Genomic DNA, 26,203 nt, shown 5'->3' with positions numbered 1-26,203 from the left:
AGAGATATAAACTTAATGGAAATGTAAACCTAATGTCAGAGTTCTGATTCTTGGTTCATGATAGGGGACTACAAAAAAAGGTAAAAGTTGATTTTAGTGTTTTCCAATTTTTTCATGTCAGAATTTTCTGTAGTGTCAATCTTCTTTCTGCTGTTTATCTGTAAATCCCTTGAATGAAACATTTATCTCTTTTAAAACACCATTCAAATATATGAGGAAAGAAAGTCAAAACCAGTGCATTTCAATAGACGACAATATAACGTAACAAATATTTACAAAATTATTACTGATATTAGGAAATGTTTTAGTGATTAAGTCCAGGATAATAAACAGTTATTGAATAGTTGTAGAAGTTAAATAAAATATTTCTGATTAATCTTTTGTTCAAATATAAATATTGTGATTATAGTCTTAGCACTACAGGAGGCGAGTGTGGAGAAAATACAATTTGCATAGTTTTGCAATTCTCTCAGTTTATTTTGGAGTCCAGTAATAGCAAGTAGCTTTACTCTGTATCTATTATAGGACTATCCTTGGTTCATATAATTTCCTTCCTCGATTTAAAAATAAACGTAATCTTTAACTTAATGAAATCATCATAAAGTGTACAATTATTGATGGGTTAAAGGAATTACAATTGCTCAATATTTTGCACATAGAAGGTGCTTGATAAATATTTGTAGATTTCTCTCCTAAAAGGAAAATTAGTAAAAAACCAATCTCTCCATGTTTAATATTCCTATTTGTACCGGGAAGAGAAATAGAATAAGAGGCTGGGATATTTAAGGCTAGGATATATAAAAGTGCCATTTTGGCCAAAGAATGATTAAAACATTCTAGTCCTGACACGTTTAATAATGGGCACACAATCTATTTCTTTGTTTCATAACCATTGCGCTCTCTCCCTTTTTTGGCACGGGAACAAATTCAACACGATCAACGCCATCTAGTCAAACTTTTTGATTTAGTAGTGGATCCGGCTGTCCTGTCAACGCGGAGGTAGGAAAAGCAGTGTGGACAGGCAGGAGAAATCTATTTGAAATGGAACGTGTCCATTCGAAATAATTTCATGTGGGAAAATCATTCCAAGTTGAAGGATAATTACAGAACAGACATCCAGCCCCTTCGAGCCGCTGCCGTCCGCGTCGCGTTGGAAGCCCTCGCCGCGGCCGAGGGGACCGCAGCCGGCTCCGAGCCGCCGCTTCCTGCCCCGGGGCGGCGCACCCTGACTCCGGGAGGGCGCTGCGCGGGGAAACGTGGCACCCTCTCCAGCCTGCGCCCCGGGCGCTGCCGCGGCGGCCGAGCGCTCCGATCCGCCCTGCCACAGAGGCGGCGCGGCGGCCGCGCACCGGCCGGCGGCGAGTACCGCCCGCAGAGCCGGCGCCCGCCCGGGGACGGGAAGTGGCGCCCGGCCCGCCCTCCGCGGCCCGCGGCCCCGCAGCCCCGCGCCGCCCCCTTTCTCTCGGCCTCTCCCTCGGCCTCCGCCACCCCGGCCGAATTCTTGCATAAATTATGCCAGGCGCGCCTGACGTCAGGTGGCGGCGCGCGGGCGCGGGCGCGGCGCGCAGGGAGCCGGCGGCGGGCGCGCGCGGCCCCGCGGCCTCGGGCGCGCGCGGCGTGCCGGGCGCGCGCAAGCGCTGGCGTGCTGGGGCCGCGGCGGCGGCGGCGGCGGCGGCGGCAGCGGTGGCGGCGGCGGCGGCGGCGCGGGGGTTGAGCCGTGGTAGTGCGGACGCGCTCGTGCTCGGGAACTATCGGATTAAACTTGAATCGAGTGAAATTACACAAAGGAGCGCCGCTGAGGAGGCGGCCCGGGGACCTGGAGACCCTGAAACTCGCCAGAGCCCCGTTCGCCCCCGGCCAACTCCGCGCCCGTGGATTCAGCCCCCTGGCCGCGGCCGCCGAGCCAACTCCGGAGCCCGCTCTGCGTTTTGTTTTCCCCTCGGCACAGGGCAGCGGAGGAGCCCGACCGACCGACCCGGTGAGCGCGAGAGTTCGCCGGGCGCCTCCGGGAGGGGCGGCGGCGGCAGGAAATCGCTCCGGGCCGGGGCCGGGGCCGCGCGAGGAGTTGGGAGCGAGGAGTTGGGCGTGTGCGGGGCGCGGGGCGAGGGGCGAAGGCGGGCGGGGGCCCCGGCCGGCGCAGGAGCGCAGCGCCGCCCGTGCCGTGTCGCCGGCGTCGCCGCCCGCGGGGCCCGAACCCGCGCCCCGAGCGCCGCCCGGCGCCCCAACTTTTGCCTGCGTCCGCGGGGCCGGCGGCGGCGGGGGCGCGCGGTCCGGCCGAGGGTCACTTCCTCGCATGTAAATGGCTTTTTGTTGTGCTGCCGGCGTGGGGGGGGACGGGGGACAGGAGGGAGCGTGTCTGCGCGCAGGGGAGCGCGAGCGCGTTTCCTCCCGCCGGCGCCGAGCACGAGTTGCCGGCTCCATTCGAAAGAAAAAGGAAAGAGGAAAAGTTGGGCTCCAACTCAAGAGCGAGTGGGCGATGGGCGCGCGGGCGCGGGGCGGCTGAGCGGCGGCGGCGGCGGCGGCTCGGGGACGGCGGCGACCCCCGCCTCCCGCCCCCGCCCCCCGCTCCGGACCGACCACGCCGCGCTCGCCGGGAGCGGCGGCCGCACCGGCGCGAACAAAGTGCGTCCCTCCTGGCGCGGCGGCGCCGGCCCGCGCGGGGACGGCCACCGAGCGAGGTGGGTCGGCGGCGGGGAAAGTGCGCGGGGCGCCGCGTGGGGCGGGGGCGGCGCGAACACGCGGCGCGGGGGGCGTCCCGAGCCTAGCCCGTGCCGGCGGCGGGCGCGGAGTTGCGAGCCCGGCGCCGGGGGCTCCCGGGGCTCCCCGGCGGCTCCCAAGTGCGCGAGGACGAGAAGAAAGGGAGCGGGGCCGGGGAGAGCGCGGGGAGGCGCGGCGAGGAGGGGACCCCACCTTGCCGAGCTGGCCGGCCAACGGCGGCGTCGGCTGCATAATAAAGACTTTAACCCCCCGGAGGCAACTCGGCTTCCCCGCCCCCGAGGCCGCCGGGGGTCAGCGCCGCGGGGGGAGAGTCACCAGGTGGCCCCCGAGGTGGCCCGGGTGCGCTCTGCCCCCGCAGGGCTCCGCGGTTCGGAGCGTGAACGGCCGAGGTGGCTGGAGGCCAAGCGGTCAGCGGGGAGAGGAAGGAGGGCGGCGGGGGACGCCTTGTTTGTTTGGTTCGCACCGGGGCTGGGCTCGTCGGGGTGCGGGGGCGCGGGCACCCTGTGGGCTGCGGTGCGGGGCGGCTGCGTCCGCGCGGGGCGAGCGCGGCCCCGGGAAGGGGGGCCGGCGGATCACAGGCGGGCGGGGTGGGGGGGGGGGTGTCGGGAGGCTCCGGGGAAGGAGCCGCCGGCCCCGAGCAGCCATCATTACCGAGCCGCCTTTCTCCGGATGGCTCTGCCTCGAGGAGCCCCGCGCCGTGGGAGCGCACCCCAAACTCGCGGCCGGCCGCCCGCTTTGTGAGCGCCCCCGTAGAGCGGGCGGCGCGGGGAGTGCTCCTGCAGTGGGTCGGACGGTTTTCCCGGAGGTCACTTTTAGAGACTGTTCACGCCTCGGTTTTAAACTAGTTTTTTTTCCCCCCTCTTCTGAACAGACAATGGACAAAAGAAAAGTAGCAACCCACATGGAGAGTTTCCTTTTGAATTGCTAGAATTAGATACACTATCCAGCTCTCCACTTGCGAAGTATACTTTTTAGTTTCCCATTGTACATTATCCAGCAATCGATTTAAATAACTTATCTTGAAATGTGTCCATCCTCTGGGCTTGGTTTCTGGGATATATTAAACATTTTAATTTGTTTTTAAGGGATTCTGTGAAGGCCTTGCTTTTTATTTTCTAAAAATACTAATTTAAGCCGTCTTTGCCGTGGGCAATACCTTTCGAAGAGGTTGAGTGTATTTCCCCCGAATTCTCTCCCCATAAGGGTGGGGGGAGTACTCACTATACGTAATAATCAGATAGAGAAAAGAAACTTCCCTTTATTTCCTTACACATCTTTTCTAACGATGACAAAAAAATCTTAGTGACGATGACCTTAGCAGCATGGGAACCTGATTTATCACAGTTATAATTCCATTTAGATTGTAGTAATGTGTAAGTAGTAGCAATTCTTATTTCAGAAATAACTTGAGCCGTGATTTTATGAAGTTGAATCCGTCTCCCAGCCCCCGGAGTACATCTGTCGCAGAGTGTTTTTGTCTTGCTGTTGCACAACAGAAGCCCTCCAGTCTTTACCCTAAAATGGCAGCTTTCATTTGACTGGGGCCCATTCATTGACAATGATAATAAAGAGGCTGAAAGCTAGATGCTTGGGGCACCGAGCAGGACTCGGTTTGCCTTTCTAGGTGATAATAAGTAGGAGACATTTTATGTCTTCCAGATTTACTCGGGAAAAGTTTATTTTTCCTGAAAAATCTGTGCTGTAGAAAAAGTTACAAAGTAAACAGCATTTGGAAGTAGAAAGGGGCTTGCAGCAAATTTTAGGCACTAAATTTTCTTATTTTGGGTAACAGTGGAAAAATAGCATTCCCCCCTTTTTGGTAACCCGATAGAGGGACATAATGGATTTTTGTGAAGCTTGTAACAGGTGAATTTCCTCACCGTAGCACTCAAGAATTGTTTCTAGCCCTATGAGTTTTATTATTTATATTCTCTTGATATTTTCTATTTTTTTCTGCCTCTGTGCAAGCCAGTAAATTGAAGCTTGATGAATTCTCTTCTGAGGTTTCCAAGATTCAAATGAGTTTCTAGATAGGAAATGATTAATAATGAAAAAGACTGGCATGTGAATTCCAAACTCTAGTTAAATTGGTTTAATCAGTGGATTTATTTTTAAATTAATTTTAAAAGTTACTTCCTTTTCTATCAATGTGGAAGTCAGGATAGAGAAATGATACAGGATGTACAGGTGACAGTGATGGTTAAAAACTCAAACATTATTTTCCTCTTTTGAGGAAAAATTACACTTTTTTCTCAAGTTGAAAATATAGAAGTCAAGTTTAAAATAACGCCTCTAGTAACTTAGTTTTAAAATGGTGCTTTTATAGGTTCACCTGTACTCAGTCTAGTTTTTAATCAGTTTGACTTATCGGACCATTTCCAAAACTTTTTTCATGAGAGTCTTAACTTTTATTGCATTAAAATGAATACCATGAAGAGGACCTTTATAGTACTGTAGCAAAGAAATGTGACAACTTTTTTTCATACAGATGCAGTCAATAATGTAATATGTATAGCATAGTTTTTAAGCCATTAGGTAAAAAAAAGAATATTTTCATTTATGTGAGAATACAATCTGAGTGTTTCTCTGTACATGCTGTGTAACCCACATGAACAACGTAAGTGCCAAGTTTCGAGTAATTTCAAACCTGGGCTTACTGCACTTTATTCCCTGTGCTTGAGAAAGTTTGCTTTCCATACAGTTACCATGCCTTTAGTTACTTTTGATTCAGCAGTCTTTGGCAAGCACTCAGTGTGTAAAATGACCAATAAGAGGCAGTGCTTTCCCTCAGTTTACCAGCTAGTAGGAGAGAGAGTTCTTTTCGTAACTAAATACTCACATTTAACTTCTAAGATTAACTTTGGAGGTAATGGTTGTCTTTCTTCTTTTATTATCCATGTATGGCCTTTCAGGTTTGATAGTAGACACCATGGCTAGCTTATAAACATCTCCTATAAATAAGGCATTGCAAGAACAAAAATGCTTAGTCAGGCCTGGGCGAAGTGTGTGACTACAAAAAATGGCCCTTAAAACTTCAGCTTTGTAATAAAGTGAATCACTTCCAGTATTCAAATGGTTTCTAGATGTAAACAAACAAACGCTTAAGTAGATTTAGGTCACGTGGCTAAATCCACTAAAAAGATGTGGAGGAGGAACATTTTGGGTGATGTTGCGATGATGTCCGGAACATGTTGGCCCTGGGTGACTCTTTGTCTTCATCATTCACTTGGACACATTTATGTACTTTTTTTAAAAAGCTATTTTTTTATGCCATAGAAATTCAGAATTTAGTATTTTTATATCTTAGGTTTGTGAAACCATTATAGCTTTATTGGTTTGATAGAGAAAATTTTCCTTTTTCTCTAGAAAACTATTATTTTGTCTTAGTTCTAAAACAAACCTTTGACATTCAAAGGTGGTAGATGATGTTAAAATATAAGCGGGATTGAAAGTAACCAATCACTTAATTTTTCTACAAAAAATATGAACATGTAATGATTTATTTTAATTTGGATATTCACAGGTTGGGTTGCAATTATGGCAGAAGTCCATAACTGATTATGATGGTAGTTAAGAGCGGGGAAGGTAATTAAAAACATTACTACTGCCCTTTTATATTTTACTTTTATCAATATATTAAAATTTTTAAGTGAAACCACACTTGTGTGATAAAAATAATAAGTAGAAATAGGAAATCATAATGGTATTGTCAAGTTGAAATTCATCTTACAGTCATTATTGAATCTTTGGCTATTTAGAGCGTGAGGACCTTAGAGAGCTAGTCTAACTTTCTCATTTTGCAGCTTAAGAAACTAAAGCCCAGAGAGATTAATTAAGTGAGCTCCCTCTGGCTGGTCACCCGGTTATCGCAGAGCTGTCTTGGTCATGACTGTCTCCTTGGTGCCTAGCTCGGTGTGGCTGTGTGGGAGTTACTGGGTTTGTCTCTGTTGGAGGACTGAGCTGGCTCTGGAAGGGTCTAGCTCTCCCTCTTATGTTCTGACTCAAAAGTGTCTTTTGGCTTAAGAATCCTACAGCATATGCTCACATAGCTCTTAAAGGTGTTCTTAAGCCAACAATAATTTATTTGCCTCTACTGTGTAATGGTTTGGAGGTTTTTTTGCGGGGAGTGGGGAGCTATGATTATCCATCTAGAAAAATGCAGAGATAATTATTCCAAGATTTGATTACTGTTTTCATTTTGGAAGCATGTATTCATTACCATAGCTAGATTCCTGTGCTTTTTAACTAATGTTAGGTGACTGCAAACATGATTGTTTTCCCAGTGAAGTACTTTTGGAGCGTTCTGTTTTGTTTTTACTTTGAAAATTAAAAAGTGTCTTTTAAAAAGTAGAAATAACGTAGAATAGTGATGAAGAAGCATGACTTGTAGTAAAAGGCTGCTTGGTCCTTGGGCTTGTTTGCTCATGCCAATATGGAATCACAGACACCTTCCTAGTGGCCCTTTTATTTTAGCCTCACACTACTGCTGTCGGTGTCAGGCTTGGCTCTAGTGCAAGTGACTCTGGACTGCGATCACTTTCTTGTTTCATCTGTTTTCTTGTTCATCGATTCAAGTATTTATTGGGTACCTGCTACCTGAAAGGTGCTGTGCTGTGTATGAGTTAGGAATACAGTGGTGCCATGAGAAGACAGGGTAGACCCATACAAAAAAATAAACAGCTTTTGCAGTGTCGTAGGTGCTATGTGGTGGGTACCGGTAGGACTGAGAATGGCTTGGAGATTCAACCAGTGGTGTGGCACATCACCTCTTAGGAAGTGGCCTTAGCACTGCCATCCAAATAATGGTAGAAGAAGGGGCAGCAGTAGCCAGCCTGGAGGGAGGCAGCACATTTGAGGTCTACAGAGAGCAGCTAGATGAGAGTCAAGAGGCAGGCAGAGGCAGGGCTTACAGGATATGGAATTTGGGCTTTTTAAAAAAGCAGCAGAGCCACTGAGGAGTGTTAAGCAGGGCTTGACATGAGTAGACTTGTGTTTTGAAGAACGTTGAATTGGTGGGTGAGGACGAGGAGCGAGAACAGGTTGGGAACAGCATCCTGCCTGCTGCTGTTGTGGTCCAGGGATGGGGAGATAACATGGTTTGGACTAGATTGGTGGCCATGGGGATGGAGAAGAGTGGACAGATTTGAGAAGTATTTACGAAGTTCAATGAATAGAACTTGAGGATAGATTAGTTCTCAGGGAGAGGAAGGTGTCAGGGAATGTAGGTTTCTAGTGTATTCCCTGCCTGGCTGGCTGGTGATGCTGTTCACTGAGGCAAGGAGCATCTGACAGGGACCAGGTTTGAGGAGGAGGTTCATAAGTTCTTGTAGCATGTGACTGAAGTAGCTGATAAGGGACCCTGATACCATTGTTTCAGCCTTCTTTCCATTGCTAGTGGTATTCCAGAACTTTCCAAAATAATCTGCTAGCTTCCCCCAAAAGATATTGGTGTATGGTGAGCCCACCAAGGATTGCTTGCTGCTGCTGGTGGTGGAGGTCAATGAAATGGAAGAGGGAGGGAACGTTTGTTTCTTGCCTAATATGTAGCACTTTGTATGAGTTTGTTCATTTTAGACTGAGAAGAGAATGCCGTAGTAAGCAGACTCTGCCACGTTTTGTTCTTCTGGATCTCCACATTCCCGACGCTTCTTTCTGTTGCTAGTTATGTACTGAGACAAGGTCCTTCAGCTCCCAGCAGATAGCTGGTGAGTCCCCTGTGCTCTCAGTGGAGGGAGTTAGCTGTATTTTGGGAGCTGGGTGCAGTCATACGTGGGTGTGGTAGAAATGAATACATTACTGAAATAGTTGTGGAGAAAAATACCATCATTGGTCAGAATACTTACCTGTTTTTTAGTGGAGTGTGTGTAAACTAGTTTAATATGTAAATTATCTTAAAAATCACCTTGTTCAATTATTATAAAAAGTGGTTTATATAGCATGGTTGGGAGCAAATGAGAATGCTAACTGATAAATCCAGAAAAGCTTTTAAGTTCCTCACTTTAATAGTATATGAGATCAATTATGAAAACCCTGAACATTTATCTTGAAACAGTTTTGGGGGAGAAGTATTTGTATTTTTGTTTTTTGCCAGTTGATAGAGGTAATGATATCATCCGTTTATTTTTGTTATAGGTCAGGCTTTGATCTTGGTGTGCGTAAAGATATTCTTCTGGGGCCTCGTTGTCTTTGGTTAGGGGGTCTGTTCAAAGGTGCTTTTATTGACGTTGTTCCTCATAGGCCTTTCTGGTGGCCATTGTGTCTTGGTCAAGTCCACCAGGGTCCTTCCTGTCTCCTTCAGGGTAGGCAGGAATGTGTGGCTTTACAGGTTAATTCAGGGACTTCCATTGGCCGGAGGTTCATCTGAAAGTCTTGCTCTCACCTCTAGTGGTTTTGAGGGATTATGTGGATAAACTGAAAATTCAGGAGTTCCCATGTGGTGCCAACTACTCTGGCAATTTGCTTCTAATACTGTTTCTTCAACTTGCTAGTTTTAAAAATATGTTCTCTTGTTTGGCCCTATCAACAGTATATTCTTCGGTTTAGGAAATCATTGCCTGCTCAGAGGTGTAGACACTAAGTGGAAAGCTGCTTGCAGGTTCCTGTGATGTGGGTTTTAGTGGAAGAATAAAGAGGATGTTTATTTGCCCCCCTCCCCCACCTCAGCAGTGGCCTGTGAGGAAGCAGATTTGAGTTTTCCACCATGTATCTCATCAACATGGGGGGCAGGGGCGGCGAAGAGCCGCTCTTGCTGAGCACATGGGACCTGGGTTGCCACACCAAGCCTTTGTGTAGGGAAAGGCAGGGAATCAGACACGTGTGTTAGTTTTGATATGTCTCGTACTCTCCCTGGTATCCACCACTTAGAAGAGGTTTCTACACTGTATTTGCAGTACGTCTAATAAAGGGTACATGGTGCCTCGGTGATTAATTTTTCCCCTAGTTCTGCAACAAGTTGGGGGGACTACTTTAACCAATTGAAGAGTCCGCTTTGTTTTCTTTTTATCCTTCTGAAAGAAACCATAAACATTTTAGAATCTGTTCCGTTGATATTTAAAACATAACTAGCAGATATACGTATTATTGCAACACACCTAAAAACTATCGTCTTTAACATGATACTAGGCAGACAAATAGTGAGAAGTCCCTTGTAGAGTTATGAACATGCCTTTAGTTTCCAAGGCAGCGCCTGCCATGGCACTAAGTGAATAATAAAATCAATTTGAGCACAGTTAGGTGTACAATCAAAAATATGCCTCAGTTGGTGAGTATTTTAAAGTGAGTGGGTCCAGAAATTACTTTATTTATGGATGGGGCTAACAGAATATTGAAACAGTTAAGCCTAGATCCTCAAGGTGAACTTTTTTTTAAACATCTCTATTGCAGTATTTTATAGTCTTGTATATTTGACCTTGTTTGTGCTTGAAATTTTGCTTTGGCCAATTGCAGGTGTATTGATCTTGTCAGAAAAATTATGCAGACTCATCTTGAGAGTTTAAAGTCTTGATTAGATTTAGAAAGGGTTTATTTTCTCTATTAGGTGTATGTTAGGGCAGTCAACTAAAATAGTGCAGAAATAACACAACGTTAAAAATAATGGTAATAGCCATAATGCCTGACAGTTAGTTATTGAGCATTTCCAGTCAGGTAGGTGTTAAACTAAGTGTTGTGATGGGTTGTTTCATTCACTCCTCAGAACGACTCCAGGACGCAGTAGACTTATCAGCCCCGTTTTGCAGATGAGGAGACTTGGGCTGAGAGGTGAAATTGCCAGGGCCGTACAACTCTCGCAAGTGGTGGAGGAGGAATTTGACTCCAGATTGGCCAGTCTCCGGAATCTGCCTGCATAACCCCTGTGCTACCTCACCACCTAGAGCAGCTCTCAGGCTTGCATCATTGCTGTCTTAATAGGTAAAGGTCCATTAAAAATACTGGCAACACCCTGCAACCCTATTTCACACTCTCTTACTATATCTCTCAGCCCTGGTTATTTCTGTCTGCACCTCCTTGTTTGCGCCTGCTGTATTTGTGGGACCTTATGTCTTGGGATGTCTTCCACCTAAGATGACCAGGTTCCATACCTTTCGCTCTTAATGCCCTTTCTCTTCCATCGAGATGAGAACAGTTGTTCTTGTGGAAGTTTTCTTCTGTGGTGGCTGAGAACTTGAGTTGTGACATCAGACAGATCAACAAGTGAATCCTAAAAATGGAAATAATAATACCATCAACTACCCAGGGTTGTGGCGAAGAGTGAGTGAGATATTCCACCTAAAGCATGCAGTGTAGCATTTGGTATCATATTTGAGTAGTTGTTATGATTATTAGCTCACTCTTAATCATTGAACTTGCCAAACCAGGTATCTTAATTTTATTTTTAATTAAAAGTGTTTCCATAATCCTAAATTATGACTAGGAAAGGATGAGTGGCCTGAAATGGTGATTGGCTACACAATTTCCACTTTTTCTCAGGCGTAGACATCAAAATGAATGTCTGTATGTGCGTTTGTCCAGGTGTAGATGTGAATTATCTAATCTGCTTGTTGCTTATGCAGAAGTCATTCAGATATCCCAGATACTAAAAATGACAAATTTCAGGGAGCACTTCTTCATTTCTAGCTGTAAAGATATTCGTCTGCTAACTGAATTATGGCTGTCTTGCTGGTGGACCAGTCATTCCTTCTTTTCTCCAGACCTGCAATTTTCCAAAAATGGTGGGTGCTGTTATCCTAGGTGATCACTGGTGGGGCATATTCAATCAGTTCTGGAATATTAGAACTTTCCTGTATAGATCAGAGAGGCACAGAGTGTTCTGAAAATCTGTAACTGTAGGTCCTCAAACCTCTGAACGTTGGATTTCGTCCTTTCCTCCCAAATTCCATTTACTGCTTGAGGAAGAGACAAGATGGGATCAAAGTGAGAGTAGGTGTGGGGTTGGATCTGGGATATGAGGAGCAACTAGAAGATGAGAAGGTGCCCTTCCTCTGGAAAGTTGAGACTCTGGGGTACCTTCTTTGGAACTTCGCCTCCATCCAGATTGGCATGAAAATGGAAGAGAGGAAGTGTGGACAACTTTCATCTTATTTTATTATATTTTATTTTCACTTAAAAGTGACTTTAAGGGGAAAAAAATGGGGCACAGTGTAAACAGTTGATAAATATGGATATATGAGATTTTCTTGTACTGTTCTATCTTTACTCCAAGTTTAAAAAATTGTGTCAAAATCAAAAATTTCTTAAACAACAGTGACTGAGGGCTTGATCTCAATAGCTAACATTTATGGAGCATAGACTTTATGTGAATTTGCATTTTGCTAAACTGGTTATTTACATGAACTGTTTTCACTGAATACCAAAGTAAGATTAATCAAAATGCTGAAGTAGGAGCAATAATTGATATTTTATAGGTGAGGAAATGGAGTTTTAGAAATTGTTTAATAAATTTACCCAAGATCACAGCTATTAATGGTGGAGTCAGGACTCAAATCAGGACAGGCTCGTTTAATAGCCTGTAGCATTAAACTCTGCAGAAACTGCTTTGGATGGTCTCATCAAAATGACCTAGGCCTTAGAAGGGTAGGAAGAGCATATATCAAGATCTTACACACCTGTGCTTTCAAGGGCTCGCTCCTGGGGAGAAACTGAGAAGCTCAAAGGGGTCTATTAATGGATTATAGTCCAAGAGGCTTCTTTTCCTCATATGTTGTATCTTATCCAGTGCAAACATTTTCAACCTAAAAGACACAAGACTTACTGTGTTCCAGCGCTGTTTTCGTTTGTCAATCCAAGGAATAGCCAACATCAAAATAGCTTGCTACAGAATTGGCTTTCCTCGAAGTTTCTTTCTAGTTTTTATTCACTTAGCATCTTTTTCTCACTACACAGGACTTGAGTTGCCCAGGAAAGAACCCAAGATGGTGCTTAAGGTCACAGTCATAGCACTCGTTCTGCATAGATACAGTAACTTGGGTGAACATGCAGCCTCTAGGAAGTACTTGCAAACTGCTGCTGCTGAGGCGAGGCTGCAGGCCCCCTTCCACAGCCATGCTCGATGTGCTTTAAGTAGTGTAAAATCTGAAGTATAAATCAGTAGACTTACATGTTATGGGGTGGACATATCCTTTTTCAGAGGCTTTAAAAAAATGATAACATCCCACCTCCTAGTACTACTTTGCCTCATAGAAATATTCTGTAGTGTCTAGAATTTGTATATGTTTATGGTTTTTCCCTTTACAATTGAATAAGCTGTCAACTAGCCTGAGTACAGTGAGCTTCTAGTTAAAACTTCAGTTTTGCTATTTTTGGCACTAAGAATTTTAGTTTTTCTTTTGATTTAGAGCTAGGTTTATCACCAGAATTAGCATTTTAAGTTTTCCATTTTCCCTCTCATTAGAAAACAAAAATAAAAATCTGGGCTGGTGTTTGTAACAAACTTCAAGTTTATGAAGAACTTCGTGGCTAATATGGGCTGCTGAGAGCCATTGCATTTAGGATCCAGCAGGATAAGGACAACTCTGTCCTATGTGCTGTCAGATACTTTCATCAGGACTCGATACAATAACGTAGTCAGGTAACTTCCCCACAGGTGCTGACACTGCTATAACTGAATTGCTGGCTGGCAGGCTGTGCCACCATGCTACAGCTGGAAAATATGTCGCAGTGTTGTTGACTGTCTCGGTGTGGTGGACGAAAGGCAGTGTACCGTCTGAGTTGCTGCACAGAAACCCAGGCTTTTGCTGGCAGAATGGTTGACATTGAGGACGGGCTGTCGTCCTCTGCAGCTCAGGCTTTCAGGGCTTCGGGAGATGCGCACATCAACGGCATTATCCTCTATGGGTCACTGCCATGATAATAATAACATTAATAATAATATCTTCACTTGGCAAGCCTGAAAATGACTCTTTACTACCCTCACCTCCTCTAAGAAAGACTGCTTGGGCTGGCTGTTGAGTTTCGTGAATGATTTGATTTGTTTCACCTACCAGCTCTAAACTAGAGCTGAGAAAATGGGTCTTTGATTCAAAGAATTACAGCGCTAATTCGTATCCTTATGAAATTTTTTTGTATATATCTCTTACTCTTCCAGTATTCTTTTTTCTGAAAGGAACTCCAGCTTCCCCTTTTCTCTCTGTTGTGAGACAGTAGCATAGAAAATGCTTGTCCGTCATTCCCGGGGAAGAGAAGCTAGGGGAATAGTGGCTGCTTGTTGCTGGGGGAGGAAGGAGCAGCCGGCGAGCTGGGGCGTCTCCCTTGATCTGCAGCTTTTCAGCAATGTTCTTATCCCTCTCCCTTCCATCTCACCAGGATTCAGTAGGTTCAAGGGGGTTTTGCAGATATAATGCATCCATTGGTCTTTAAGGAAGAATAGAATGGTGAGCTGAACTCAGATAGCTTTTTCATCTGTTGTCTCTGAGGGACCTGTAAAATGGGTCTGTTTAGATGCCTTTAAGGATCTTATGTAATTATTTAAAAAGTTCATTTGGTAAAATTAGAGTAACTAATAAAATAGATATTTATTGGGCCTTAGACTTAACATAGTCAGCTGGGGTACTTGTTAAAAATGTAGATTCCTCAACTCTGCACCAGGTTTGCTCTGTGGGCCATCTAGAATCTGAATTTTCATCTAGGTGCTTCTCATGTACTCTAAAGTTTAAAAAGCCAGATGTTTAGACCAATATGTTGGTTATATGATAAGCATACTCCGGAAATACAGAACAATTTAGAAAAATGGTAATTCATATTTTTGCAATATTTCTTGGAATTTTGCAAGTAATGTTATTCTTTTACATTGTAAATGAGTGAAATGTAGCTGCTATTTGGCATGCCAATTAATGTAAAAGGTAAAAATGGACAAACGGTTAAGAGTTTGAAAGCATAGTCCACTTTAAAGGTGGTGTTAAAAGGGATGGAGAATAGCATGTTTTGTATTTATTAAATTTTATTTTCATTTCTGCCACAGAATAATTAAAAACTTGTTTTATGTGTAGTTCTAGTTTATGTGGTGTGAAAAACGAGTAGATTTAACATGCAGCAGTAACTGTTTTCGGGCCACTCATTTCAAGCCGATATTCCTTCCAAGGGCATGTCATAAATTTAAAATGAGAGTCGTCTCAAAGGTAATTTGGTGAGGGGGTTAGTGCTGTCTTTGAAGACTTGGTAGCATAATTCTCTGTAAGAGACAGGATGCTCCTGTGGAAGGTAAAAGGAAGCATTTACGCGGAGCTCTTTTCTCAGCTCTCCTTCTCCCTCCCTTTCTGATTTATTCCTCATCACCACCCCATCCTCGTGACACTCGTCTCCCTGGACCTTGGCACCAGGCACTGTTAGGGTCCTGTGCCCTCCCTCCGATGCTCTCTCAGTTGCTCATTCCTCTTCCTAATCACTAAATGCAGCCTTGACTCAGGGTTGTGATCTCGGCCTTGTCTGGGGTCTAGTTCGGGCTCACAGCCTCAGCTCCTGTTTCCATGTGGTTAACTCCTAAATCTGTATTTTCATTTCCAGTATCTCCCCCGCACTTCTATCCTTAACGTTCGCAACCTAAAACCCAAGTCTTCCTAGCACCTCCTCCTTCCTGCCAAAGCGTAACAAAAGCCGGAACCGCCAAGCCCAGCTCTGTCTCTTGAACCTCGGCTCTGCTTCTCAAGCCTGCACTGATGTCGTCGCTTCCTGGCTCCCTGGGTTCTGGCTGTTGCTGGTCTGTTGCAGGCTCCTTCTCTCCACTGGACACCACATCCTTGTGTCCTGGCTTCCTTGCTCCTTCCATTACATTGCACCCTCCCTGACACCCGCTTGGCTACTAGAACGCAGTCCCAGGCCTTCTGGGCCATTGCTGTCATTGTTATTTGCACTGGAGGAGAGTGGAGCAGTGACCAGTGTCTGGGGCAACCTCCCGTCCCTCCCTCCCTGCTCTTCTGTGTCCTCCTTCAGTGCCTGGGCAGTCACTACCTCCCCACCCTGACTGTGAGTTTAGAGGGACCCGAGCTCCTGCACCGCAGCCCCTGTTGGACGCGCTACTGCTTGTGGGGCAGCCTCCGGGAGCGGGGCCTTCGCCTGCCGCTGAGCCTGACCAGGTTAATGTTGAGGCTCTGTCTTGGGCAGTGCAAGGTTGCCCCGTGCCTGAGGCCTGCTCCTCTCCCTGGCTTCCTCAGTGACGGGTCCAACTCCTACTTGGCTGTCTCCCAGTTAGTTCAGAATGTGGGTGGGAAAGAGGAGGTGAAAGTTTTTCTGGCCTTCTCAAACCCCATTACCATGTTCCTGGCATTCGAGGCGAACGTATTTTCCCATGGTAGCATTGTTTTGATAAGGTACTTAAGATGTACTGTGGCTTAATCCACTGCTTTTGTAGGTTAGCACAGTAATGTCTATATTATAATATTGTGTTGGACGGCAAAGTATTAACTTGCAACTGAAATCCTTTTGGGAGGGAATCACTTGCTGAAGAAAGCATGACCTAAGGAACCGTTTGGTGACACTGGAATTGGGGCAGATGCCTGCCTTACAAGCCCGCTGTAGTCCAGCAGGTTTTCAGGAAACTGGACCTATCCAAAGTCATGTCAGAGTGAGCTTTTCAGAAAGGGCCATACCCAAGGCAGCCCCAGGAAGGACTTTGTGAATGCAAAGACATGGCCTGTAATGACAAGGAAAAGATTCGATGATGTTTTCAGATTTACATCTCTAAGGAGTAAATGGCATTCAGTGTGTGAGACTTATAATAAAATCTTTTTGGTATTTGGAAACGTGGATGTGCCTGGTGAAAGCTGTTATTTTATTAACTCCTTTCAAAGATAGGCAAGAATTAAGAGTGTGCTGATCTTTAGAATATTCTTGCTAACTTTTGGGTATGACTTTAATGTTTGTGATGTTGTGCTTGTGTAAAACTATAGCTGCTAAGTTCTGTGGCAGATACTAAAAATGTTACCACAGCTGGGAGATGCAGGTTAATACACGTGACTGTGGAATAGGGCAGCACAGTATGTCATCAGTGCTGAAAAGGGCGATGCTCTCAGTATGTTGCAGCAGGGCTGGGTATTAGAGAAAGAAATCAGGAAGTATGACTTACACTCTCTTTTGATAGGTGGGAGAAACTGAAAAATAACATGAACAAAATTATGGAGATACTGTGGGCTGAGGGTCCTGGTAGGAAACAGATGGCCAGGCCAGAGCAAACTGCGGGGCCAGGACAGGGACCTTCTTCTGCAGTGCCCTCCCAAGGAGAGCGGGAGCTGGGGGAGAGGCACTCAGCCACTGCCACACACTCGCCCCTGCCTCCTCTCAGCCTCCTGGGACAATCAGCCTGGGCTCAGGCAGGATCAGAATTGGCTGGGAGGCAAGGGGCAGGAGTTGGAAAAACAAGAGAGGGTGGGCTATGGTGAAATTGGAAGTTCAGACAGTGATATCCTGACTTACATTACGTGATAGAAATGGAGTTGAAAGGTTAGTTTGGCAACGTGTGATGAATTGCAGTTGAAGAGGCAAAAAGTCAGAGGCTGTTGAAGGAGCCCAGCCAGCAGGCAGGGAAAGTTGAAGAAGAGAGGGAGAGACTCATGGAGAGCGTGGGGAGACGGGATCAGGAACAGGTCATTCTCAGGGGCCCGGCATGGCGCTGGGAATGGTTTCGAAAACTCTTTTCAGGAGAACTAAGGTCTGATATTTTGAACTTAGATTAGATCCAAAAATAGAACACATCTGAGGAGGGTAAGATGGGTAAAAAGATAAAAAGATCACTTTAGAAAGGTTCCAAAATAAATCTACTTCACTGATGAATTTGTGCAACTTGCAAGTCAAGAAATAGCAAAACATTAAACTCTTAAAAAAAGATAAAGTCAGGATCTTTTAGAAATGATTTTGGAACTCTTTGAAAATGTAGTTTTACTTTATTTTTATAAATATCCTCAGAACACGGTCACAGTCAGAATAGTTTGACAGAATTCTGTAGAATATTAACATTACTCTTTTGGAATCAAAACAGCATAGTAGTGACCAGATTGGGAGTATGTATGAGGGCTTTAGAAATACAGTTTCTACAGAGTTTATCAGTTTATTACAGTTCAACTTTCTTTTAAATGTGCGTATTCTGATATTAGGAAGACGTGTCTCCTGTTTTATACTTCAGCCACTCTCCTGTGTGCATGTGGGTCTTTTAAAAAGACACATCTACATGTTCTGTGAGAGAATACAGTCGAGAAACAGTTGCCACCCAATAGAAAAGCAGGAAAGGATATAGGTAGATAATGTATAGAAAGAAAATTTAATTGCCAATAAACATGAAAACTTACAGATTATGGAATAATAAAAGAAATGAGAATTAAAATGAGACACTTTTTTTACCTTATCAAATTAGCAAAGATTTAAAAAAAAAATTTTTTTTTGAGGAAGATTAGTCCTGAGCTAACATCTGCCACCAATCCTCCTCTTTTTGCTGAGGAAGACTGGCCCTGAGGTAAGATCTGTGCCCACCTTCCTCCACTGTATATGTGGGACGCCTGCCACAGCGTGGCTCAACAAGCAGTGCGAAGCTCTGTCCCTGGGATCCGAACTGGCGAACCCTGGGCCGCTGAAGTGGAATGTGTGAACTTCACTGCTGTGCCACCGGGCTGGCCCCTTAAAAAATATTCTTGGTACTGACAGAATATGATGAGACTTGTCCATTCACTGGTGTCTGAAGTTCAATAAGTGCAAACATTTTGGGAAGAAGTTGGAGATAATATGTATCAGGATCTTTATAAATAGTTATTCCAGTTGTATCAGTCATCTGTGCTAAGGAAAAATCTGAAATCTAATCAGCTATTATGAATAAGAGGTCACAGCCTTTTTTCTGACAGTGAAAAATTGAGAATGGTTAAATTTGTGCTATATTCATATCGTATGTTAGAATATTTTGCAGGCATTACAAATCATGTTTTTTAAAAATATAAAGCTTAAAAGAATAGAGGACAAAATAATATATTAACTATGGTCTCAATTTTATGCAAATTAAGTCATAAGCCCAGGAAAGGACTAGGGAAAAATACACCAGTTTTAAAAATGAGTAGTTTCAGGGATTAGCATTTTCACTTAGTTAAAAGCTCTGCTTTCAGAGTTAAACAGATCTGGTTTGAATCCCTGCCCAACCACTTACTGGCCATGTGACTTTGGACAAGGGTTTCCCAGCTCTGTGACCACTGGCCAGTGTTTTAACTTCTCTGAGCTGTAACGGGGATGATAACAGTCCGATGTCTCGGGCTTATTTGGATTAATGCAGCAAGGCATCTGACTACTTCACCCAGTGCTTGTGGCATGTTAGCACTCAGTAAGTGTTAGTTATTTAGATTTCAGGTCGTTTTTATTTTAATCTTTTTTTAAACAGTATTTTGTAAACGTCACACTGGAAGGTACTTTTACAATCAGGAACACCCCCACCCCCGAAGCTCTCTGGTACCTTATGTGGAAGGAAGGACTCTGACAGTTTTCCAGTATTTTGTAAGAACAGGGTCATCTTTTTAAAAAAGTGTTCTTAACTAGTTCTATTTCTGAAACAAATACTCTCAACTTTTACCTCTTAGGATTTTCTTTTTTCTGGATCACTTAGCAGTTCTGGCTTCTTTTTTCTGTGCCAAAGAAATTTTGTTCTACAGTAGGTTGAATTTAAAAGACACCCCCCCTTTTGCTTAAGTTTTCTGAAGTCAAAGAAAACAAGAATCGTCTTTTTAAAGATTTCTGTAGATGAAATCTGAATTTGGTTAATATTAACTGCACATTTAGCACTCAAATTTCAGACATATTTAGTGCTAGCTTCTGTACATCTCACCTAATTGTTTAAATATGTGAGCATGATTTTGATATTTGGGAGGTAGGAGAAAACCCCGTGAGACTTTCGAGCTTGAGTTAAAAGGCTTATTGTGTCTTGGAGTGAGTTGATGTAAGCTGGTAGGAAGACTTTAGCATCTGGAACTCTTTCACCTTGGAAGTGTGTCTTTCTCATAGAAGAAACACATTTGGGCTGCATACAGCCTGGAGAGACTTTCAGGCTATATTTTCTTCACAGGAGGGTAACAGCTTTGCACTTATAATAAAATAGCTTCAAAGCTTTTGTTTCCTTGAAGTTATGTTACCTTTCATTTTTCTCAAACATTCTTTATTATATCTTCTATGGCAAACAGAGGAGGATAAGGAAAGGAAAAACAGAGATGAGCTGTTAACGTTGTCCCCTAAATCAATTATGAATGAATGGATTGATGGTAGTATAAAACTTGGAAACCATAGAATCCAGATTACATGTAACTACATTATTATATTTCTTCAAATCTAAGATGATATCAGTTGTAACATAGATCCTTTTAATGATATATTGAAATGTGAGAAAAGTATGTCTTAGAATCGATAACATATAGTAATGAGTAAAAAATCAAGAAACCTTCAGTTTGCAGTCACTTGTGTTTTTCAGTTTTGTTTACTGAACAAAAAGGAAAATCACCAGAATGCACCTGAAATTGGAACTTAAGCCTTTAATCTTTATAGAAAAGATTTCACAGCTGTGTGTCACTTTAATCACACCCAGTGCCACCCCTTACACACCTTGCTCCATACCTGGTGAACTGCACGTAGAATACAGCGTAGATGGACTCATGAATCAGGAATTTCAGCATTGGACCTAATGTAAGCAGACAGTGGGCAACTTTAATAGTGTTAATCTGCCAGACTGCTGTCAACACACTGGGTGCCGTAAAGCAGTGTCACCAAGACTGTTTCACAAGAGTCATGCCAAAATCTATTAAAACTCATAGTAAAACGAGAAATGTACTGTAGCCACTGAGAACCTGGTGACAAACAATCAAGTATTTGAGTGTAGATTCTGAATTTAGTACCATGCTAATGTGTACATTGTCCACGTGCAAAAGCAGTGAAACGGATGGTTCTTGTTTATAAGGAGTTTAAAACCTGATTACTCAGTGATACAAAGCAAGCAAGGGTCCCCTTTGTTTATTTGTATCCAGGATAATTTGAGAGGATTTTGCATCAGATAGTGTGAGGCCAGTATGGAAAGAGTACAGGGTAAGTAGGCTTCTCCAGACCCGAACGTGGACCTCTTATAATGAACTCAGAGATTCCTCCTCCACCAGCCATAGAAGGAAAAATTTCAGATAAAATGATAGAAATTTAAAGAATCCTTAAATAGAGAGAGTCAGAAAGGTAGCATGGTGTAAAGGTGAAAGCCAGGAGCTCTGGAGTCAGATGGCCTGCGTTTAAAGCTGAGTTGCAACACTTCGGGACCTTGTCAAGTGAATTAACCTCTGTCCCTCAATCTCCTCACTTATGACATGGGTTAATAATAGTGCCTTCTTCAGTGCCTGGCACATAGCAGTCACTCATTAAAATGAGCAATTATTAATACTGTTATGGCTTGCCTTGTTTCTTGGTAAAGAGAATATGAAAGTGAGAGGTGTCAAGATTTGAGCGCCTTGCTGACTATTAGTATGACTGTGGCGGTTTCAAATAAAGATGGTAGATAACGCCTTTCTTGGCGTCATGGTGAGCATTGTGCAACTTGAGAGCAATTAGTTATTAACATCTTTAAAAGAAAAGGTGGAAAGTATGATTGTGGCAACTACCTGTAGAACATTTTGCTGGTAATATCTTGGTCAGTGTATTCTGGATTTCCTCGTGTGTCGTGTAGTTAAACAAGGAATGGTTTTAGCATGGCAGTGTGGATTTAGGTTATGATGATGTGTAGGAATTGCCCTTCGTACAACATAATGGGCTTCTCTGTTTTATCCCATAGATTCCTAAATATATCTTAGGTCATATAAGCAAATATTTTAATATAGCCAAAAACTTATGGAAGAAAAGTCAAGAAGAACTGAGATGATTTGAAAATTGCCAAGTATTGGTATTTCAGTTGTTTTGTTTCTAGTCACCTAGAGTCAGCCAGGGTTATGTAATAGGTCCTGTTTTATGAAAAAAGCCTAGGATAGCCTGTTCTGCTGTAGCCAGCACAGTGTCTCCTTCCTTGCTGTGGAATATGTCCCAGCTCCTCTGTTTCCTTCCCAAGAGCCTCGTCTCCCTTATTGGATGGGGGGAGGGCAGAAGAGGGAGAGCATAGAAAACTAGAATAAGAAATAGGGCAAGACTTTAAGGAGCTTATGGTTGGGTTAGCTTTCATCTCCTCTTTACTCCTGTGCTCCACTAACTTCTAGGATCGTCTCTCACATTAGACTCAGCCACATCATGGGTTACATGAAGTGTTGTTTTTTTTTTCTTGTTTGCTGTTGTTTCATAGCTAGAGATTGTTTCTGTGGAAATATTTAGATATCGAACAGCCAGATTTGAAAAGAATAAAACTAAATACTAAACTGATACTTGGTGATTGCTTGCTTTAGGCTCTTTCCAGCCATACCAGCAGTTTTTCACCTTCACAAATTGAAGCTAGGACATTTCTAGAAGCTTAGCATCTTACAGTAATTATAACAGTTAATGGCCATTCCATAGTAGATATGTGCTATCTAACAGGTTATGGACCTTTTCACTTAATGCTGTATGAGACTGGATAGTGACCTGACGAGAACCAAGGGTCCATGTATATCTCAATCCAAACTAGATGAAGACAGCATTAAACCCAAAGGAATCAGAAGCATAGAATTAGGAGAATACTGTGTTTGACCTAACATGGTGAGCTGATGCCACATGAGGTGACTGAATAGTTGTAGAAACTTAAGAATATTGCCAGCTTTGGTGCTGGCTAGGTACCCATTTAAACCAATCAAATGGTCTGTGAATACAAGAGTTTCAGACACTAGGTCTGCTGTCGATAACCATTGGAGGCAGTATAACCTAACAGTTAAGAGCGTGGGTTCTGGAGTTAGAACCTGGTTCTAATTTAGACTCCTCGCTGTACCATGTGACCTTGGGAAAGCTACTTACACTCTCCAGGCTCCGTTTCTGAGGAGAGGCCAGTGCCTGACGTATGCGCTCCAAGCAGAGCCACGGGGATGATGACGATGAGGATGACGGAGTTGCAGTTTTGGCAAGTCTGTCATTGCCTCAGAAGGCAGTGCTTTCCGGAAATGGTGGGCTGGTTTCACAGATTAGAACAATCTGTTCATTTGAATCTTGAGCTGAGTGAGGCTTGTGAATAATGTATGTTTGGGCTGGAAAATAATCTGATGGAAAGTGAGCACACATATGCATGCAGACATAAACCTGAGGTAATTCAGAATATCTTCTGTGATAGGACCAGATATATAGCTGCCGTTCACCAAGTCGGCAGACTGTAGGTAAAATTTAAAAAGTCACAGTTATGCATCTGTATAAGCAGCAACCATGGTTTAGTCCCTGTATGTGGGACAGCATGTGTACGATGTCCATGAGAGTATCCAGCCCCAAGGACTCGATAAAGTGCTCGGGAAACGGTAGTCACGGTGGAAAAGATGGGCCTAGAGAGCCAGGCTTTTCAGCATGGATTCATTAACCTGGAGGAAGTCTTACCTTCTCAGTATCTGCAAATACCTAAAGAAAAAATAAAAGGGATAACTGTCCCTTTTATTTCCTCAAATAAGTGTAAGTCCCTTAAGGTGAAGTGGGTTATTTTTTCCTTCTTCTATTTCTCTGTGTAGTTATATTTGGGTAGGTGGTTGGGAATGAATGGGATTTGCTAGTTAGGATGGGGCAAGTGCTTTTCACCCAAAGATGATATTGTGGCTGCTCCACATATACAGTCATTACAGTATGGACTATATTATTGTATCATAGTTCTTTCTTTTGTGTAGCTGTCTACACTATATAATGGGACTGTTTCTTAATATAGTGATTCTTGGAACAACTTTTTATAGGTAATTACAACTTTTAAAGAGTGGGTTTTATTTGGAAAGGTGGGTTTGGGTGAGAAAAAAACTCTTCTCCTTTGAAAGGTATTTTGTTTAAAACAGCTCCCTGGGAACGTATGAGATATTTTTAACATTCCTTGGGATTTTACAAGCTGCCCCCACCCCCACTCTTTGGAGAGGAGGCGCCCATCACCACGGTGGCTTGTTTGGCTTCTCTGTAGAGGATGTTTACCCTCCCGTAGGGTTGTTTTCTGCTTGTGCAAATCCTTCAGCCGCTGGTGTAGGGCTCTGCACGGAGTCAATGGGAGCAAAGACTTGTGCTTTCCCCCCTGTGATGTGGGTTTTGGAGACAGGATAAAATAAAGGAAAAAGCAGCTCCTCCACTCCCTAGTTTTGTGGTTTGGAAATTGCTTTACTTGCTTTGATTTTGTTTTCCTCACCTACAAAGTATGGGCAGATAATACTTCAGAGGTAGTGTGAGGATTATATGGGTGGGGGGGGGGTGTGGTGTGTAAAGCACTCAGTGAGCTTAGTGCTTGGGCCATAGTGAGCACTTAATAAATGGTAGTTACTTTTTTCACCTGCTTTAATGCTAATTTTCCATATGTGGTGGGTGTATAATCCGGGAAATATAGGATTTTTTAATTCAAATATTAGGCTTTTTTTTAGACTAGGTATTCCTCCTGATTTCTACACAGATAAACATGGTTATTGTATCCATATTATACCTCGCCGCTTGTAGCTCTTACTTTGGTTTCCTTTTCAACTTGACTGTCCATTCTAACTTTATGGAATAGCTGGAATCTGTTTAGTCCCCTAACTAAAGGAAGCTTTTTATAATAAGACTTCCCAGCCACAAGCTTGTGAGAAGGTGGAAACTGTGGTTTTAGTTGTAAACTTAAAATCTCCTATGTGTGTCCTTTCTCCTTGAAAGCTTTTCATTTGTTGTGAACAAAACGTGAAAGTGGCAAGGAATTAGCTTATCCTCTTAGATGCCTCTAACTCGAGTCTCATAGTGAACCTGTCAGTATCCTCCCCCATGGCCAGGCAGTGTGGGAGGGACTACTCAAGGGAGGTGTGAACAAATTGGGGCCATCACTGCAATTATCTTCCACAGTGAATGTGTATATCTCTTAATTCTTTTATAAAATGCCTTTGGCCAATTGACTGGTGATAATACTGAAATGAAAGGACTAGAGGAGAATGTGCTAGAATTTCATTGCTTTCTCTTCCTCTCTCATTGGTCAAGGTAGGGTTATGGGTAGGAAGCAAAAGAAGAAAAAACAAGAACAGGAGGCTGTTTGTGCTTTCATCACCACCTCCCCCCAACCCCCGGCCCTCCATTTTACTTAAATCCTAGAAGCTGTTTTAGGATAAGTTCTTGAAATCCTATTTGGTTAAAACTCTTGTCAATTCAAATTACAGTCTCTACTCCATTTCCCCCAAGGAAAAAGATAAATTCAGGATGCTTTAGTAACTGAAACCACTGCTTCAGCTCTCATTTTGTTTAGCTGTGTCATAAAATTTATAGTGTGAACTGAATATTGTATTGTTCCACCCCTCCTAGAAAGGCTGTCCCACCGTCCTGGTGCCATGTTGGACAACTTCAGATTTTGATCTCCCAAGCTGCTCTCCTTCCTTACATTTGGCCAGTTGTTGAGCGAGGTCTCTTGTTGTTCTGCCTCATCTCTGCAATAGCTCATGACTCCTACCCCTTCCTGTATCTGACTTCATTCTGCCAAATTAGTCTTGATTTAAGCATGTCTCAGCTCCTGGATCTACAGTGTAAATTTTCACTTACTCTTTCAAGGCCCTCCTCTTCTGTCCTTCCTTCTGTTCCGTTCTCCCTTTCCTTGCCTGCACGGCCCCACTCCACTCGCCACTCATGCTGTTCTCTGAACTGTGCCCAGCCTTAGGGCCTTTGTTCCTGATGCTTGTCTCCCCTCCCCCCCCTTTTTTTATTTATTAAACCCACTCATAGTGAAAGTTCTCCCTTGTCCGAGTTTCTGCAGTACTCATGTACTTGATTGTATGTTTTATTTCACTCTCCCTAAGGTACTGGCTATAGAATTAGTTGTTTCATGTTTATTTACTGATCCAAAAAGTGATTATGCGTCTTTGAGGGCTGGGCACCATGCTGAGTGCTGGGATAGGGAGGTGAGCAAAACTATACTAGGTGCCCGAGGCTAGTGAGATAGGTGGATATTAGTCAGATGATCATACGAACATGTAAAAGTGCAACTGTAACAATTGTTTTAAAAAAGGAGCAGAATGTGATGCTATGGAGTGGGTAACAGGCATTTTACTTAGATGCAGAAAGACTGACTCACCTGAGGAAGGTAAGCTTGAGTTGGGGTCCTCCTGCCTGAAGACTCAGTGGCCGCACTGGGGAGAGCTTGGTCTGTACCCCAAGAACAATGGGGAGCAGTTACGTGCACATGGATTAGAAGGGCTGGAGGTGGTGGGGAAGACTACTACCTAGTCCACTGAGAGGGAATAGTGATTCGATCTAGTGTGGTGGTCATGGACATGGACAGAGGTGGATGAGTCTGAGAAAGATTTAGCTGATAAAATCAGTATGATTTGATGACAGCTTGGATGTGGGGAGCCGTAGGAGGAAGAAGGTGTCCTGGAAGACTCTTGGGTTTCTGGTTTGCCTAAATGGCTAGCTGGGTGACTGATATTCATGGGGC

At 43.9% G+C, this 26,203-nt stretch overlaps 1 protein-coding gene across 10 annotated transcripts in view; it reads left to right on the top strand.

Moving 5' to 3' along the window:
• The first annotated feature begins 1,626 nt into the window (after window positions 1-1,626).
• Window positions 1,627-26,203, top strand: part of CHD7 (chromodomain helicase DNA binding protein 7) — a 183,126-nt gene continuing 158,549 nt past the window's right edge. For 4 of the 10 annotated variants that reach the window (XM_070630535.1, XM_070630533.1, XM_070630534.1 and 1 more), the window contains exon 1: window positions 1,627-1,978. The gene's annotated coding sequence lies outside the window, so the exon portion shown is untranslated. Of the gene's footprint in view, window positions 1,979-2,561; window positions 2,679-10,411; window positions 10,627-26,203 lie in introns of those variants that run through there. The other 6 variants (XM_070630530.1, XM_070630536.1, XM_070630531.1 and 3 more) reach the window with 6 other exon arrangements.

Source organism: Equus przewalskii, chromosome 8 (assembly GCF_037783145.1).
Source record: "Equus przewalskii isolate Varuska chromosome 8, EquPr2, whole genome shotgun sequence".
NCBI classification, from domain to species: Eukaryota; Metazoa; Chordata; class Mammalia; order Perissodactyla; family Equidae; genus Equus; species Equus przewalskii.
This window is presented reverse-complemented; position numbering and strand designations above follow the sequence as displayed.